Source organism: Physeter macrocephalus, chromosome 7, assembly GCF_002837175.3.
Source record: "Physeter macrocephalus isolate SW-GA chromosome 7, ASM283717v5, whole genome shotgun sequence".
NCBI lineage: Eukaryota > Metazoa > Chordata > Mammalia > Artiodactyla > Physeteridae > Physeter > Physeter macrocephalus.
Genome location: NC_041220.1, coordinates 112988355 through 113000527, shown reverse-complemented (window position 1 = coordinate 113000527; position 12173 = coordinate 112988355). Strand labels below are relative to the sequence as shown.

The window sequence follows — 12173 nt, the reverse complement described above, 5'->3', positions numbered from 1 at the left end:
CCCACGGGCCCAGCCGCTCCGCGGCATGTGGGATCTTCCCGGACCGGGGCGCGAACCCGGTTCCCCTGCATCGGCAGGCGGACGCGCAACCACTGCGCCACCAGGGAAGCCCGAGACCAGGGGTTCTTGATCACAAGATGCAGTGGGAGGAGTGCGGGTGTGCTTCCTGTGACTGAATATTGTTTCACCCACTCCCAGTAAGGAGTCGCCACACTCAGCACCTCTGGGACTCCAGACATGATACATAACCTCCCTGTGCCTCAGTTTCCTCATCTATAAATAGGGATAACAACAGCACTAACTTCATAGGGTCCTTAAGAGGGGTGAAGGAGTTAATATTTATAAAGACCTTAGAAACAGCACCTGGTATATAGTATGCATTATCCATATTTGTTAACTAACTAAAATAGAAAGGAAAGAACAGGGGGAATTGAGTGTACTGGTTAAGTCTTACAACATGACAAAAACTGGTATACATATTTGGCTCTCACTTCCTTTGCAGCTAGAGCAAAAAAGAGAAGAGACAAAATTTTCCAAACTCAGAGTGTGAGTATCTCCATATCTGCATGTATTGGGAGGATGGGGAATGGGGAACCATGTTTTGCTCCCCAGGGGAAAAAAAGCTTTTCTTGACACGTAGCTCTAACATGCTCACTGCAGGTGTGTACACAAGAGGCAGTGAGAGCAATAGCACAGATCAGGGAGACCATGTCACATGACAGTTTTCCATCATGACCCTCAATAAATTCCGAAGCATAGCTCTCTAGAGTTTCTTTGGTAGGAAGCCAAGGCAATGCAATACAAATAAGAAGCTCTGATGGTCTGGCTCATTTCAGGGACACAACTGCACCAGAAATCCATCCTCTACTTCCATATCCCTCAGCCATGCATCTGATAAGAGCTGAAGAGAAGACAGTTCCAGATTTGTGGAACAAATTCTCTACCATCAGGAGATGGCCAAGATACAGCCACATAAAAACACTAAGTAACCTGATGCATTGAAAGTGACTTTCCACAGAAGCCTCTGTTTTTAAGTCTAATGGACTTGAGAGTCACCATCTGGCCAAAGAACAGCCATAATTATCTCAGGAGATTGAACAGCTCAAAGAATATTTCTATTTGTCATGGTCATCTCAGGCTCTACCTAACAGTTAAACGTGGAGCATTTCCAAATTACAAAAGCCATTGTGCTTGAGGCACATTTTATTGTAAGGTGGAAAATAGATTAATTTTTATTTTAAAGACTAGTTATTAGAGAGCAAACCTTAGCTAGCAAAGGACCTTTGTTCCTTCAGATATTCCCCTGCTGTACATGGAAGACATGACACAGCTGAACCCCCACGCTATTCCACAAACCCTGTGAATTAGCTGATGTTACAGTGATTTGTCAGCTTTTTTCATTCCATCAGGCAAAGTGTGTTGTTCTTAGGACTGATTATTTAAGAATGTTTCTTCAGATTGAAATAGTGTTCCATCTTAAAGTTGTTAATCAACTATAGCAATGTATTTTCATTTTAATTCTTGGGGGGGTATTACTAAAGCCACCCAAAGAAAGCAGAAATAGATTAATTCACTTGCAGTTTACAGGCACTAAACATAGCACTTGGCAAGGAAGAAGAGCAGAGGATGGCATGTATAATAAATCCCCATGCATCTTTGGACAAACATCACTTCCTTGAAAAGAAGCCTTTTCTTTACTCTTCCAGGTTGGATTAGGGTCCCCTTTACCTGCTTCCACATCACTCTATACTTTTTCTCCACCACAACTGTTTGCTAACTGTAACTATCTAGTCAACTACTGGCAAAGATTTACTGGCTCTTTGGGCCTCCCTGGTGGCGCAGTGGTTGAGAGTCCGCCTGCTGATGCAGGGGACACAGGTTCGTGCCCCGGTCCGGGAGTTTTCCACATGCCGCGGAGCGGCTGGGCCCGTGAGCCATGGCCGCTGAGCCTGCGCGTCCGGAGCCTGTGCTCTGCAACGGGAGAGGCCACAACAGTGAGAGGCACGCATACCGAAAAAAAAAAAAAAAAAGATTTACTGGCTCTTTTCTGTTAGGCTGCAAACCCCATGAGGGAAGGGACCACATCTGTCAGATTTATCTGCTGTGTTCCTGGCACATAGTTGATACTATTCGTTCACTGAGTAACCCCCGCTTTAGAAGATAGCCAGCTGTGTTCCTAAAGAGTCCCATGTAAGGCCCTTGCGAGTAAGACAATGAAGTCCTTGAAGTAATCTTATAAAGGGGAGAGGAAGGGAGGAAAGCATTACATATCATGAAACCCACAAGTTTGATGCCTTGAAGATTTTCGGAAGCAGAGTCCTTGGATGTACACATGGCAGGTATGAGGGAGGGAGAAACGGGGGCAGGGAGGACGGACTAATTTAGACGGGTGCTTTAAGAGTAAAACTGTATGATGAGAACTCAAACAGTGTTTTCTAATTATAGACTCAAATTTGAAATGTCTTGAAAGGTCACTCTGTACTTCCCTCTGCCTAGTACAGGCAGCATTCAAACATCCCAGAAATAGGAGCCCTTTTTTTTTTTTTTTTTTTTTTTAAGCCCAGAGAGAAAAAGTTGAACAGATTAAAAAGCCCTGTGTCTCTCAGCCTCTACAGTTTTTCTGTTAGGTCTTCCATGAAGAGACAATCGTCAATCTAGTTCTTTCCTTCAGGACACAAAGTTGTTGTTACATTCGAATTCCTCAACTCTTTAGAGTAAAAGTCACAAGAAATAGTACCACATAGTATCCTAACAGTGAAACTTCAATAATTACTTAATTTTAAGAAATGCTTTCAGACCTACTGCAACCAAAGAAAACAATATTTGTATACTTTAACACTGAAAGTGAGAAGGTGTTTTAAACTTACTGGTGAGCAAAGAAACCCAAATCAAAATATTTGTGTTAAAAAAACCCCACAAAAATATCAAGCTGCTCTCTAGGACTACTGTAAAATACATTTCTTATATTTTACAAACACCCTAAGAATGTGAACAAGATTTAACTCTGAGCCTCTGACATTATTAATAACAGTGAAAAACTGGAAATAACTAAGTATCCAAAAACAGGGGGTTGCTTAAATAAATTGTGATGGATGAATGCAACAGAATACTGAAATACTTCTCTACCATGTTGAGTGGGGAGTGACAAGAGGTTCATGATATATCCATGAGTGCAAAATAGTGATATATGTATGACCCTATTTATCTTGTTTTTAAAAAGTTGTACATGGGAATTCCCTGGCAGTCCAGTGGTTAGGATTCTGCGTTTCCATTGCAGGGGGCATCGGTTCGATCCCTGGTCGGGGAACTAAGATGCCACATGCCGGGTGGTGCTGCAAAAGAAAAAAAAAGTTGCACACATAAATGTAAATGCTGGAAAGATCACGCAAAATTTTAACAGGTGATAGATCATAGATGACTTAAGTTTTTCCTTTGCATATCAAGGTTCAAAATTTTCTAAAATAAACATGAGTTGTTACTATAATTTAAAAGTTAAAGAGAAAAGGTGAGTCTTAACTCCCAAAATAAATTTCCAAATATCAGCTAAACAGTCTCTTAAAGAAGTTTAGTATTATGATAAGCACAGAGTCTGTTTAATATCACGTACGAAGGATAAAAATAATAAACCTCATTTTTCATTTTGGTAACTTTGTGTGGGGTAGGCAAATAAAAACATTCTGTCTCGGAAACTTAAAAAGTTTTCTTTTTAGCAGGATGCCATTTGTGGTAACATGCCACCAGGTAGCAAAGAGATCAGCCCCTCTAGTTAAATATAGCATAATTATATAGTTCATAAAATTAAAGTAAAATGTACATATTTGCTGTGATTACTACTCTTGCTCAAATAAAATGCTGTCTTTGAAAATAAAAATGAAACTAGAAGTACAAATGAAACCAGATATGGATAAATATGAATTAAGACAGAAACAAATTGCGGGGGCCGGGGGGGGTGGGGCGGTGGAAGGGGTATTATTAGAAGGAGGCTGCCAGACAGAGAGAATTCACCTCTCGTCAGGGAGAAAGGACGTTTGTGGGGAGGCAGAGTAACTCCTCAGGATATAGAAGCATTATAATCAAAACCGCAAGGATTCTGTAGTATAGGTACCTGAGTAGATTAACAGAATGAGCAGACCAGCTACACCTGAGTAATTCAGCCAGCACTAAACTTGCGCTAGCTCTCCAGCTCTTACTTGGGAAGTCTCCTTTAGATTCCCAAGTTTCTTGGTTCTGTAATCCATTTCCTCTAGTTCTTATTTTTCTGTCTCTTAATCTTTTGTTGTCCTTGCTCTTAACGCTTCTAAGAGATTGATTACTCCAGCCTCCTCACTAGTTATCAGCAGTTTGCTTCTCTTGTTTTAGAAAATGAATAATTTGTACTTACTTTAACTCTTATAAAGTTTACCTGGTCTACCTGTGTATCATGACCCATCACAGACATCCTCACCTAACAGGTTTCCAACATTCCTTCTAAGCAATATCAAAGCAAAATACATACTGGCATATTTACATAATCCTCTATTTCACAAAGCAATGTCTTTCAAGATCTTCTTTTTAAGTCTTGGAGGAAGGATGATGTTCAGAGATCAAAATTTTGAGTCAAGAAAGTAAACTCTCAGGACCACAAAGAGTTATTTGGTGTCCAAATAAAAGAATAATTAAAATAACCAGGAATAACTGGAAAGGGGGAAGAAGAAAGAAGTGAAATGAGGGGCACACTAGCAGAAGGTTTTGCAACTGAACCTTGAGCAAAATAAAGGAAAATGAAGCAACGCATCCAAAGCCCAGGGATGATGAACATATTTTGAGGGCAGGGGCCAGTGGTGAGAATCAAGATGTAAACCAGAGCTCCTGCTGGTAGAACCTGCTGGTAGAAACCAGGCTCTAACGGGCTGTCATAACAATGGATGGTAATGCTGACCTAGTAAATAAATCAGCTGTGTACTTTACGTTAAGCTTCTAAGTCATGCATGGTCAGAGGCTATATCTCAGAGTACATGAAGGAAAAGTCTGAGTAAACATTATGAATGTCATTATTAATGACCATCCTACCCTCTCTCTTGCTATTGAAATCAACCCATGGTCTTTCAGTACTTTGGACACCACCTTGATTTCAGAGAAGAGAAGGATGAGGTTTAGCGCATCGAGAAAGAAACTCTGAGGTCCTCCCTAACCTCCCTCAAGTGTCTAAAGCTTGCTATAGAGAAAAGTAAAGAATAATTCCTATTCACCCTTACAGAAAGGTTTACAGACAGTAAATAATCCCAATGTTGGATCACATTTCTAAACAAACAAACAAAAATATGTCAAGGAAATGCAAGCATGCGTATTCTCCCCACTGAGAATACACACATTCATTTTTCACTCTTTCATGGTACTTTAAACTGCAATAATGTATTAGGTGGTGAGTCACTCTCTAACTGAGAGCAGTGGGAAGCATGATGAAAACAAGAAAGTAAAGAGGCTTCCTGAGGGACAGAGCATGAGCAAAGAATACTTTATTACAGTCGGGAGACCTGGTTTTAACCTGGATTCTGATATTGCTAAGTGTGATCTTTAAAAGTCACTTTAACAGATCCAGCATACAGAAAATCAAGTTGAACTCAACAACACAATCAATCCACTGGATCTAACTGACATCTCTAGACTACTTCTTCTTGTAACAGCAGAATACACATTCTTCTCAAACTCACATGAACATTCACCAAGAGAGACCACATTCTGGGCCATAAAACACACCTTAATAAATTTAAAAGAATAGAAATTATACAATGTCTCCTTTCAGATCAAAATGGAATTAAACTAGAAATCAATAATGAAAGATAGCTGGAAAATCCCAAAATACTTGGAGATTAAATAACACATTTCTAATTAACACATGAGCCAATAAAGAGATCCCAAGGGAAATTTTAAAAATATTTTGAACTAAATAAAAATGAAAATATAACATCAGAACTTATGGAGGCAGGGACTTCCCTGGCGGTCCAGTGGTTAAGACTCCATGCTTCCAATGCAGGGGGTGAGGGTTCGATCCCTGGTCAGGGAACTAAGATCCCACATGCCACGTGGCGTGGCCAAATTTAAAAAGAAATTATTTTGGACTTCCCTGGTGGTCGAGTGGTTAAGACTCTGCGCTTCCACTGCAGGGTACAGGTTCAATCCCTGGTCGGGGAAGTTCCACATGCCACGTGGTACGGCAAAAAAAAAAAAAAAAATTATGGATGCAGCAAAAGCAGAAGGAAATTTATAGCAATGAATGCACATTTTAGAAAAGAAGATCTAAAATCAATAATCTAAGCTTATACCTTAGGAAACTAGAAAAAGAAGAGCAAATTAAACCCAAAGTAAATAGAAGAAAAGAAATAATACAAAATTAGAGCATAAATCAATGGAATTGAAAACAGGAAATCAAGAGAAAATTAATGAAACCAAAAGCTTGTTATTTGAAAAGATCAATAAAATCAACAGGTCTCTAGGCAGGCTAACTAAGAAAGAAAAAGTACACAAACTTCTAATATCAGAAATAAAAGAGAGGACTGTAGACCCCACAAACATTAAAATGATAATAAAGGAATACTACGAATGTATCTATGCCCATAAATTTAATAACCTGGGTGAAATGGACCAATTGCTTCAAAGATGCAATATGCCAAAACTCACAAGAAACAAGCCATCTGCATAAGCCTATATCTATTAAATAAATTGAATCAATAATTAATAACCTTGGGAATTCCCTGGCAGTCCAGTGGTTAGGCATAGCCAAAAGAAAAGAAAAATTAATAACCTTATAAAATACAAAGCACCAGGCCCAGATGGGTTTACCAGTGAATTCTACCAAGTATTTAAGGAGGAAATCATACCAATCTCTTTCAGAAGATAGAAGCAGAGGGAATACTTCCTAATTCATTCTATGAGGCCAGCATTACCCTAATACCAAAACCAGACAAAAACAATACTAGAAAACTGTAGACCACTATCTCTCATGAACACAGATGCAAAATCCTCAACAAAATATCAAAAATTGAATCCAACTTTGTAAGAAGAGAATTATACACCATGACTAAATGAGATCTATAAAAGGTATGCAAGGCTAATTAAACATCTGAAAATGAATTAATGTAATCCATCACATCAACAGGCTAAAGAAGAAAAATCACATGATCATACCAATAGATGTAGAAAAAGCCTTTGACAAAATCCAGCACCCATTCATGATAAAAACTCTCAGTCAACTAGGGAGAGAGAGGAACTTTCTCAACTTGATAAAGAACATCTACAAAAAGCCTACAGCTAATATCATGTTGTACTAAATGCTGAAAGCTTGAAGCTTTACCACTAAGATCAGGAACAAGGTAAGGATGTGCCCTCTCACCACTGCTTTTTAACATCAAACTGGAAATCCAAGCTCATACCATTAGATAAGAAAAGGAAATAAAAAATATAAAGATTGGGAAGGAAGAAATAAAACTATCTTTGTTTCACAGACCACATGATCATCTATGTAGAAAATCTGAAAGAAATGACCAAAAAAACTCCTAGAACTAATAAGCAATGATAGCAAGGTTGCAGGATACAAGGTTAACATACAAAAGTCAACCACTTTCCTATACACCAGCAATGAACAACAGGAATTTGAAATTTAAAACACAATACTATTTACATTAGCAGCTCTCCCACCAAAATTGAAATACTTAGGTATAAATCTAACAAAATATGTATAAGATCTACATGAGGAAAACTACAAGACTGATTAAAGATATCAAAGAAAAACTGAATAAATGGAGAGATATTCCATCTTCACGAATAGGAAGAGTCAATGATGTTAAGATGTCAGTTCTTCCCAAATTGAAGCACAGATTCAATGCAATCCCAATCAAAATCCCAGCAAATTATTTTGTAGATATTGACAAACTGATTCCAAAGTTTATATGGAGGCACTGTGCCTTGGTGGCAGAGTGGTTAAGAATCCACCTGCCAATGCAGGGGACACGGGTTCAATCCCTGGTCCGGGAAGATCCCACATGCCACAGAGCAACTAAGCCCTTGCGCCACAACTACTGAGCCTGCGCTCTAGAGCCCACGAGCCACAACTACTAAGCCCACGTGCTGCAACTACTGGAGCCCGTGCGCCTAGAGCCCGTGTTCCGCAACAAGAGAAGCTACTGCAATGAGAAACCCACGCACTGCGAAGAAGAGTAGCCCCCGCTTGCCACAGCTAGAGAAAAAGCCTGCGCCCAGCAACAAAGACCCAACTCAGCCAATCAATCAATCAATCAATCAATCAATAAAGTTTATATGGAGAGACAGAAGACCCAGAATAGCCAACTCAATTTTGAAGGAGAATAACACTACCTGACTTCAAGACATTTTAAAGCTAGAGTAATCAAGATAGTCTCATATTGGTGAAAGAACAGACAAAGAAGTCAATGAAATAGAATAGAGAGCCCAGAAATAGACCCACATAGTCAACTGATCTTTGAGAAAGGAGCAAAGACAATACCCTGGAGCAAAGATAGTCTTTTCAATAAATGGTACTGGAACAGCTGGTCATTCACATGCAAAAAAATGAATCTAGACACAGATCTTACACCCTTCACAAAAGTTAACTCAAAATGGATCACAGGCCTAAATGTAAAGCACAAAACTAACTCTTAGAAGATAACACAGGAGAAAACCAATTGACTGTGGATATGGAGATTACTTTTCCGATACTACAGCAAAAAGCACAATCCTTGAAAGAAATAACTGATAAGCTGGACTTTACTAAATTAAAACCTTGTGCTCTGTGAAAGGCAATGTCAAGAGAATGAGAAGACAAGCAACAGACTGGGAGAAAATGTTTGCAAGAGAACATACGATAAAGGACTGTTCTCCAAAATATACCGAAAACTCTTAAAACTCAACAATAAGAAAACAAACAACCCAATAAATAAATGGGTCAAAGACTTGAACATACCTCATCAAAGAAGATACAGAGATGGCAAATAAGCATATGAAAAGATGCTTCACATCACATGTCACACAGGAAATGCAAATGAGATACCACTACACCTATCAGAATGCCCAAAATCTGGAACACTGACAAAACCAAATGATGGTGAGTACGTAGAGCAACAAGAACACTCATTAACTGATGGTCGAAATGCAAAATGGTACAACCACTTTGGAAGACAGTCTGATGGTTTCTTACAAAACTAAATACACTTTTACCGTACAGTTTAGCAATCGTGCTCCTTGGTATTTACCCAAAGGAGTTAAAAACTTATGTCCACACAAAAACCTGCACACATACAAATATTTATAGCAAGGTTATTCAGAATTGCCAAAAATTGGAAGCAAACAAGATGTCCTTCAATGGGGGGATGGATAAACTGTGACACATCATACAATGGAATATTATTCAGTGACAAAAAGTAATGAGCTATCTCAAGCTACAAAAAGACATGGAAGAACTTTAAGGGCAAATTGCTAAGTAAAAGAGCCCATCTGAAAAGGCTACATACTATATGATTCCAACTACATGGCATTCTGGAAAAGGCAAAACTACAGACAATAAAAAGATCAGCGGTTGCCAGGAGATTTTTAGGGTGGTGAAACTATTCTATATGATACTGTAAATGATGGCTATGCTCAGCTCAGTGCTCTTTGGTGACCTAAATGGGTGGGACTAAGTGGGGGAGGTCCAGGAGGGAGGGGATATATGTATACATATAGCCGATTCACTTTGTTGTACAGCAGAAACTAACAAAACATTATAAAGCAACCATACCCCAATTAAAAAAAAAACCCTATAGAATGTACAAAAGTGAACCCTAATGTGAACTGTGGACTTTAGTTAATAATAGTGTATCATGCTGTATAAAAAAAATAAAATTAAAAAAAATAATTGTGTATCAACACTGGCTCATCAATTGTAACAAATGTACCCCATTAATGCAAGATGTTAATGACAGGGGAAACTGGGGAAGGAAGGGACATATATGAGAACTCAGTACTTTCTGCTCAATTTTTCTGTAAACCTAAAACTGCTCCAAAAAATAAAGCTTATTAATTTCCAAAAAAGTACTTCTCAGAATTAGCTATAAACTCATTCATTTTAAAGATTTTTTTTTTTTTTTTTTTTTTTTTTTTTTTGGTGGTACACGGGCCTCTCACTGTTGTGGCCTCTCCCTTTGCGGAGCACAGGCTCCGGACGCGCAGGCTCAGCGGCCGTGGCTCACGGGCCCAGCCGCTCCGCGGCATGTGGGATCTTCCCGGACCGGGGCACGAACCCGCGTCCCCCGCATCGGCAGGCAGATTCTCAACCGCTGCGCCACCAGGGAAGCCCTAAAGATATTTTTAAGAGACCAATAATTTTTTCAAAAATAAAAACAAGAAATACTCCAAATATTGTGATTTAACCTGTAAAGCAACACTCGAAAATTAATGGCAAAATAGCCTCCAGTTATGTCCTTTAAGGACAAAGACAATTTGCTCAAACACCAACCACTAATCTAAAACTGGCTTGTAATTCAGAAGCACTTAAGTCTTCTAAATACAGAGAACTTTCTAAATACTGCTTAATGTTGATGAAGCAACATTTGTGGTCAGGGCGTGCTCCATTTCATAACTCTGCCGCCACAGGTTTTCATACTCTATGTACATATTCATTCCAACCGACATGAAGATGATGCTTTGTGTACCACATGGCAGGGCACACCTTATCCTGCTGAAATTAAAGTCTTCACTCAGGTCGCAACATAAGCACATACATATAAGGAGGGGGCTCAGCACAAATATGTAACGCGCCATTTGCAAACTTGTACCCTGATGAAATTACACCTAAGAGAAGACTTGCTTTCCTTCCAAAATGACATTTTTACCACATCCCTTAAGAACATTCTCCTAGCTAAAAATGCACTTTAATAGAGCTCCCTAAGTGAAGAGTTCCCAAACTGCTTGCCTCAAGGAAGGAACCTTGCTACCAAGAGCCTTGCTATCAGCTAAGAAGATGCAGGTAACGTGAGACACATCCGGCAATAAGACAGAAATCTGACCACAGAAATAACAGCCAGGTCCCAAAAGATATTTTTTCAGCTATTTGCAAAATTCCATGTAAGTTTTTATACTGTGATTTTAAATTAAAACATTTCAACTTCAAACAGCCTTCTTAAGTCTTCTGTGAATTGCAGTTCAGAATTACACACGGAACCGTGTGCAGGTGACCTAGGTGGTCACCCTGAGCACCTTTTGTAAAGTAGCACCCCCTGAGTGGTAATTTTACTCTTCAGTCCTACCTCAAAGGGTGTGGGATCTTTGAGCCTTTTCCTGTGTAGGTAGCCTTAGGATGGAGGTAGACCCTAAGGACGCTAGACCTCAGAGCTGCACCTCCAATTTCCTGTTGCAGTCACACCCTCTGCTCATTTGCTTCTCACTGACAACCGTGTCCCTGGCAACTCACAGGTGATGACAACTGTGTCCATGGCAACTCATGGCTGACACCACACTACTTCCACTACTTCCCTTTTCAGACACCGTATTTAGAAACTATTAGTAACACTTGTGGTTTATAAACAAACAATAATAAAGCTGGCTCATCAGACAACTATATTTGTTAAACTGGTTGTATTTAAAGAGTCAAATCCAAACTCTCATTAGAATATAATCAAAGTTATTCATTTAAATGAATAAAAATGTGTTTGAGGACAAGTGATTCAAAGAAAGCATTTTGTGGGCTTCCCTGGTGGCTCAGTGGTTGAGTGTCCGCCTGCCGATGCAGGGGACGCGGGTTCGTGCCCCGGTCCGGGAGGATCCCACATGCCGCGGAGCGGCTGGGCCCGTGAGCCATGGCCGCTGAGCCTGCGCGTCCGGAGCCTGTGCTCCGCAACGGGAGAGGCCACAACAGTGAGAGGCCCGCATACCACAAAAAAAAAAAAAAACAACAACAGAAGAATGCAGCCTCATTTTCTTTAATGATGATGGTAGAGTAGGGCAGGGGCTCAAGTGGTTGGCAAATGGGGCAAAAAGAACAGAAATGAAACTTAGGGTCTAACACCATATATTACCTTTAGCATTCTGTCTTCTCTACTAAACCATTTAGAAAGAACTTTTTTTTTTTTTTTTTTTTTTTTTGTGGTACGCGGGCCTCCCTCTGCTGCGGCCTCTCCCGTTGCGGGGCACAGGCTCCGGCCGCCCAG

General features: G+C 39.8%; 1 protein-coding gene across 8 annotated transcripts in view; it reads right to left on the bottom strand.

The window, feature by feature from the left end:
• Positions 1-12173, bottom strand: part of SGMS2 (sphingomyelin synthase 2) — an 87809-nt gene that overhangs the window by 54752 nt on the left and 20884 nt on the right. The window contains exon 1 of one of the 8 annotated variants that reach the window (XM_007100592.3): positions 3227-3239. The exons of the other annotated variants lie outside the window; for them this stretch is intronic. The gene's annotated coding sequence lies outside the window, so the exon portion shown is untranslated. Of the gene's footprint in view, positions 1-3226; positions 3240-12173 lie in introns of those variants that run through there. 8 annotated transcript variants of the gene reach the window in all.